This window comes from Meriones unguiculatus, chromosome X (genome assembly GCF_030254825.1).
Source record: "Meriones unguiculatus strain TT.TT164.6M chromosome X, Bangor_MerUng_6.1, whole genome shotgun sequence".
NCBI lineage: Eukaryota > Metazoa > Chordata > Mammalia > Rodentia > Muridae > Meriones > Meriones unguiculatus.
Genome location: NC_083369.1, coordinates 14322496 through 14329791, shown reverse-complemented (window position 1 = coordinate 14329791; position 7296 = coordinate 14322496). Strand labels below are relative to the sequence as shown.

Below are 7296 nucleotides of genomic sequence, written 5' to 3'. Positions count from 1 at the left end.
TAGAGCACACACTTAACACCATAAGGTCTAGAGCACCATAAAAAGCAACTCTGTTCACAAAGATATTTTAAAAGAAACCATGCTTTTATGTACAAGCCAAAAACTCTCCTAACAGAAGCAAAGCAGGCAGCAAGCAAGCAGTATAAGTGCAGATTCAGAATCAATATCCTTTCTCTGTGGCATTGGGATCATGCAGGGGTACATGGCTGAGATGAGTATAACATAAGTCACAGAACTTCCTGTCAAATGCTTCATGGGAAGTCATGTTTGCAATAGCTGCAAGCATAACCTGTCATCTCCCCTGTACTTGCCTAACATAGCAGATGGATATTTTGCCCTCCCTGCTTGTTGCTTCATGGTCATCATCCATTGATTACTGCAGGGGCTGCGTGAAAGCGACTCTTAGAAATTTCCTTCTTCCAGCCAGTCTAAGCCTGCCCATTGGTGTCTGCTTCTCATCATTACATTTGGACTTTTAACCTTGAGGCTAGCCAGGAAATTGGGAAGTGAGCTGAGAAAATGAGGAACTCAAAGCTAATCTTATCCTTTGACACGGTAGACTAATAAAATATATGTTGGTGATTGTCATCAGAGATGGTCTTCCTCTGGCAGCTGATCTGGGAGAAGATGCAGAGACCCACACCTAAACATTAGGCAGAGCTTGGGGAACCTTACAAAAGAGGAGAAAGGATTTGTAGGAGCCAGAGGGGTCAAAAACACCATGGGAAATCCACAGAATTAACAAACCTGTACTCATAGGTGCTCAGTGAGCCTGAACCAACAATCAGGAAACCTGTATGAGTCTGACGTAGGACCTCTGCATATATGTTACAGTAGTGTGGCTTGGTGTTCTTATAGGACTCCTAACAGTGGGAATGGGTGGTGTTTCTGACTCTTTTGCCTGCTTTTCAGGCCCTTTTCACTATGTTTCCTTGTCCAGCCTTGATATGAGGGTTTGTCCCTTTGTCTCATTGTAGTTAGTTATGCTGGGTTTGGTTGATACCACTTGGAGGCCTGCTCTTTTCTGAAGAGAAATGGAGGAGGAGTGGATGGGAGAAGGTGGGAGGGAGGGAATAGGAGGAGTGGAGGCAGAGAAAACTGTGGTCAGGATGTATTTTATGAGAGAAGAATACAGATTAAAGGATATATATATATATATGTACATATATATGTATATATATATATATATATACACATACATACACACACACACATATAATATGTACTGGGGAAATGGAAGAGGCCTGAAATCTTCTGGTTCTTAATATCACTTGAGTGTCATTTTTGCTCACAAGCTGTGGTTGAGGTAATGGGGAATACCAGTAGAGTTTGCTTTTGTTCCAATGGCTGTCCTAGCTAAAGAGAACATTAAAGCTACATTCTTCTTTCTCCACCTCTTTCCTATGCCTCTGACTTTATTTAGTGGTCTAATCTCTGAGCAGAGAATAAGTGCTCTCACATGGCAACCCATTTAAAACTTCTTTAAAGGCATACCATGCACAGTTGGCCTGAGATCTCCCTCTTCAGGGATTGTGACTGAAATATTCTTTAAACATCTTGAGTTTATATAAAACCAACTTTGGTAAAGTTCATTTTTAAATGTGGGCCTGTCGTGCGTGCATCAGGAGGTGGCAGAGAGGAGAGAGGATATGTCTACACTCAGTGTTCTGACCTAAGAACATCTGAATGATCAGTAGCCTAATTTTCCCTGAAAAAAGAGAGCCTGAGAGGACCACCAGGCCCCAGCTGTGCAGGCCCAGATGGCCTCCCAGAAACAGCAGCAATCTGGAGACTAGAAGAACCCTGTTTTTGACCAGGGCCCTGGGCAGCAGTGAGCCCAAGACAGACAACCCTTGCATAGGACCACTTTTGAGCCCAGGGAAGGAGCAAGACAAGACGACCACCAAATCAGTGCCATGGGGCCCAGACAGGGAGCTAGCTTGGGATGACCACCATTCTGGTATTGTGCACACCAGGAGGAGTGGTTCAGACTATGCCTGAGGTGAACACTGTCTGGTGCCATAATGCAAAAGTGGGGCACAGCAATTCTGAGACCACTCCTGAGACAACCCCAGAAACTCAGAGACCCTGGGCTCCACTAACAGGAACAAGGAAGTGGTAGAGAAATGGAAATGCAAGAGAAACAGAAGGATGTGGACATAATGAAGAGAGGCAGAACTGGACACCTGAGGGTGGTGAGGAACAGCCTGATGTGAGTACCCGGGTAATGCCACCTGGGACCATAGTGGAATCCTGATCTGTGCTCCGACCCGAGGCCACATCTGGGTTTATGGCCCTGCTGCAGCTGGGGTCTGTTACCACCAAAGGCCAGGCAAATGTTCCTGGTCTGGGATACTTCCTGGGGACATGTTGATGTCTGAGGGCTGTGCAGAACAGGTATCCCATCCCTCACCTGGGCATCCTCAGAGCTGTCTCCTGTATCTGACAAGAGTCAGAGTCCTCCCTCTTGATTAGTTTCTTTAGGTGTACAGATTATAGCATGGACAAAGGAGAGATACCCCCTTAACCCTCACCACCTGCAGCATGCAGGAGACTTGGCCCTGGGGTCAGGAGAGCAGGAGAGCTGGTCCTTTCCCTCACCACCTTCAGCAGTCAGGAGAGCTGGCCCTTGGGTCACAGAGTGGGAGAACTGGCCATGTCCTTCACTGCCTGCACCCTCAGGAGAGCAGGCCATGTACCTCTTCTGGGTAGCAGGGTAAAGCTGGCCCTGATTTCCAGGGTTGCCGGTGAGCTGGTCCTGAGGGAATGAGAGTGGGAGAGCTGGAAGGCTGACCAGTTCAGATGCTTCCTAGGTGCATATCCAGGGCTTTGAGTAGGCCCACCCCAACACCTACCCCATTGATGAACTGCTGGAACACGTGAAGGGGATGATTCTGTAGTTATGTATCTGGATGGCACAGGGCAACAACAGAATATCTGACAGAGTCCCAGTGAGGTTCCAGTAGTGATAGTGTAGCAGAAGCCAGAGGCCTCATGCCAGACCAACAAGTCATTGCAATGAACATTTGCAAACAAAGAAGTGTTGACAAAAGAGTATACTGTGTGACACACTGTGACACACTCCAGCTTCCACAACAAGATTTTTTTTCTCTCTTGGGGAGGAGGTTGTAAGGGTGGAGGGTGGGCATGAGGGGAGAGGGAGATGAGTGGGATTGGGGTGCATGATGTAAAATTCACAAAGAACCAATGAAAAGTTAAATTAAATAAAACGTGGTCTTGCAGTTGGGTAAGAGTACTTGCTGCACAATTATTAGAATCTGAGTTCAAGTCCTTAGCATCTACATAAAAGGTAGGTATGGCCCCTTATGTCTGTAACCCCAGTACTGAGGGAAGGGAAGGTAAAAACAGGAGGATTGCTGAGGCCACCAGCCTAGCTCCTAGCTTAGTGAGGGATTCTCTCAAGGGAATAAGACAGACACTTTTTTGCTGCCAGACCTCCGCCATCACGGGTCACATGCACGCTCCCGGGAAGGGCCTGTCCCAGCCGGCGCTGCCCTACCGTCGTAGCGTCCCACGTGGCTGAAGTTGACGTCTGACGACGTGAAGGAACAGATTTACAAACTGGCCAAGGAAGACCTGACTCCCTTCCAGATAGGTGTGATCCTGAGGGACTCACATGGTGTGGCACAGGTCCGTTTTTTGACTGGTAATAACATCTTGAGAATCTTTAAGTCCAAAGACCTTGCCCCTGACCTCCCTGAGGATCTCTACCATTTGATTAGGAAAGCCATTGCTGTCCGAAAGCATCTTGAGAGAAACAGAAAGGATAAGGATGCTAAATTCCGCTTGATTCTGATAGAGATCAGAATTCACCGGTTGGCTCAATACTTACTATAAGACTAAGCGGGTCCTCCCACCCAATTGGAAATAGAGTCATTCACAGCCTCTGCTCTAGTGGCATAAATTCTCTTGTATACACCTGCAGTAAAATCACTTTGAAATAATAAAAAAAAAGACAGACAATGGTAGAGCAGGACTCCAACCTCCTACTCTGCTCCACCTGTACACACATGTGCATATGCCACATGCAAATTAAAAATAAAATAAGTTAGTAAAAATGTGATCCTCACTGGGAATATATCTTGCTGGACTGGTTCAAGTCTGTCTGTCTGTATATATGTATGTATGTATGTGTGTGTGTGTATGTGTGTGTGTATGTATGCATGTATGTGTAGCTCAGGGGTAGAATGTTTATCTACCATGTATTTAAAAAGAGGTTAAATCTCCAGTATTAGAAAAACAATAGTGAGTTAGTTCTAAGCCAGCCTGATCTACAGAGAGAGACCTCCATCTCAGAAACAAAACAGGAATGAGACACTTTTTTCTGTCATGGAGAACAGTGTATCATCTATAGGCTTTTTCTGTTAGCTCACATCCAGAGGAAAGCACCTTGTTATTTTGTTTTGCTTTTTGTTACAAACAAGTGCTCTGTGTGATTCTCTTTTATTCCTCACAGGCTAAATTGCCTCTCTCCACTTTCTGTTCTCAGATTTCCCCTATTGACTTAACAGAATCATGTGAAAACAAATACAGCAGGCTATCAACAGGATCATTTTTTTTTTTTAATTTTAGGTTCTTAAATCTTCATTTCTTTCAGAGGCCCTCTGTGGCAGGTTCCTAACTTGTTTCCTGTTTTCTTCTTCTTCTGATGTCCATCCTCTTTGCCTTTCGGGATGGGGATTGAGCGTTTTAGTCAGAGTCCTCCCTCTTGATTAGTTTCTTTAGGTGTACAGATTTTAGTAGGTTTTCCTATGTTATATGTCTATATGAGTGAGTATATACCATGTGTGTCTTTCTGCTTCTGGGACAGCTCACTCAGGATGATCCTTTCCAGGTCCCACCATTTACCTGCAAATTTCATGATTTCCTTATTTTTCATTGCAGAGTAATACTCCATTGTGTAGATGTACCACAATTTCTGTATCCATTCTTCAGTTGAGGGGCATTTGGGATGTTTCCAGCTTCTGGCTATTACAAATAAAGCTGCTACAAACGTGGTTGAGGAAATTTCCTTTTTGTGTGCTTGAGCCTCTTTTGGATATATGCCTAGGAGTGGTATGGCTGGATCTTGAGGAAGCACTATTCCTAGTTGTCTGAGAAAGCGCCAGATTGATTTCCAAAGTGGTTGTACTCCACCAGCAGTGGAGGAGGGTTCCCCTTTCTCCACAAGGCTCTGCCCTGCAGACTATCAAAGCAGACGCTGAGATTTATGGACAATTGTTGGGCAGAGTGCATGGAATCTTACGTAAGAAGTGGGAAATAGTAAGATCTGGAGAGGACAGGAACCCCACAAGGAGAGCAACAGAACCAGAAAATTTGAACACAGGGGTCTTCCCAGAGATTCATACTCTAACCAAGTACCAGGCATGGAGATAACCTAGAACCCCTGCACAGATGTAGCCCATGGCAGTTTAGTGTCCAAGTGGGTTATATAGTGATGGGAAGAGGGACTGCCTCTGACATAATCTGATTGGCCTGTTGTTTGATCACCTCCCCCTGAGGGGGGAGCAGCCTTACCAGGCCACAGAAGATGACAATGCAGCCACTCCTGATGTGATCTGATAGACTAAGATCAGAAGGAAGGAGAGGAGGACCTCCCTTATCAGTGGACTTGGGGAGGGGCATGCGTGAAGAAGGGGGAGAGAGGGTGGGACTGGGAGGGGAGAAGGGAGGGGCTTATGGGGGGATACAAAGTGAAGAAAGTATAATTAATAAAATAAAATAAAATTTAAAAATATTCATTCCTTTATTGTAATTCAATCTTCACACTCTTTGGGGATTATATTCCTTTTTACACACCCTAGTTAGATCATACTGTGCTTAGTTTTTTTTTTCCCTAATTTTTTGAAATATATTATTATTGTTGTTATTTTTATTGTTGTCATTGTTATCTGAGACAAGTTTTCTCTGTGTAGTCTTGGCTGTTCTGGACTAGCTCTGTGGACCAGGCTGGCCTCAAGTTCAGAGATCTACCTGCCTCTGCCTCCCAAGTCCTGGCACTAAATGTGTGTACTACCACCTCCAGCTGGATTTTTATTATTTTTAATTGTGTGTGAGCACACACACAGGCATGTGCTGAAGTCAAGGCAGGAAGTCAGAGCAGGAATTTGAAAATGGAAACCACGGCTGCATAATGTTTGCTGGCTCACACACAGGCTCATACTTACATATTATACACACACACACATATATACAATATATATATTACATATTTTATACATATATATATATATATTACATACACACACACACATCCCAGGACCACTAGCCTAGGAATGGTACCACCTACATATCAATTAGCAGTCAAATAATGCTCCATAGACATTCCAACACTTGACTTTTCTCAATGACAAATTGTGACCTGGAAGTAGAGAATTAATTAAACCCTTTTCTTCCCAAGTTGCTTTTAATCATGATGTTTATCATAGCAACAGAAAACAAACTAAGACGATCAATAAGCAAAAATACAAATTAAAACAATGCTACGGCTCCTAAGAACCCATCGGTTCTTGAGGAGTCACAGGCAATTAATGGTTGCTAGGGGAAGGGAGTCATATTTCTCAGTGGTGTAAGCACTGGCAAGTTGCCCTTGCTCAGATGGATAACCCCTATCGATGCTCAAGTAGATAGTCCCTCACAGTGCTCATGGTAGAAACATTAATCAAAGCAGTGTGTCTCAGTATAAAAACAAAGAAAGATAAGAGGTGCTAAAGAGATTAAAAGCACTTCCTGTTCTTGCAGCAAATCTTCAGTTTCCAATCCCTTTTCCAGGTTGCTCACAACTCCCTGTAACTCCAGATCCAGAGACTCTAATGCCCTATTCTGCCCTCCTAGGTTATCCACATACACATGCAATCTGGCTGATGGGCTGAGAGTAGCCGTCTTAGTTACTTTTCTGTTAGTGTGATAAGACATCATGACCAAGACAGCTTATAGAAGAAAGGATTTATTTGTGGCTCACTGTTTTAGAGGGTTAGAGTACATGATTGTCATGGCAGGGGGCATGGCAGAAGGCAGGAAGGAATGGTGCTGGAGTGGTAGTTGAGAGCTCACATCAAGTCTTCAGACACTACCATGAGGCAGAGATCCAGACATTGGGAATGGCTCCAGTCTTTTGAAACCTCATAGCTCACTCCCAATGACATGCTTCCTCCAACAAGGCCACACCTCTTAACACTTCCCAAACAGTTCCATTAGCTGAGGACCAAGTATTCAAACAGATGAGCCTATGGAAGGTCATTCTCATTCAAACCACCACAGTATACCAGAGGGGAA

At 44.4% G+C, this 7296-nt stretch overlaps 2 pseudogenes; both read left to right on the top strand.

Annotated features, from left to right (window-relative positions):
* The first annotated feature begins 1606 nt into the window (after window positions 1-1606).
* Window positions 1607-1706, top strand: LOC132650259 (small nucleolar RNA SNORA17; annotated as a pseudogene).
* Window positions 1707-3462: 1756 nt separating this feature from the next.
* On the top strand, window positions 3463-3924 carry LOC110541949 (small ribosomal subunit protein uS15-like; annotated as a pseudogene).
* The last annotated feature ends 3372 nt before the right edge of the window (window positions 3925-7296 follow it).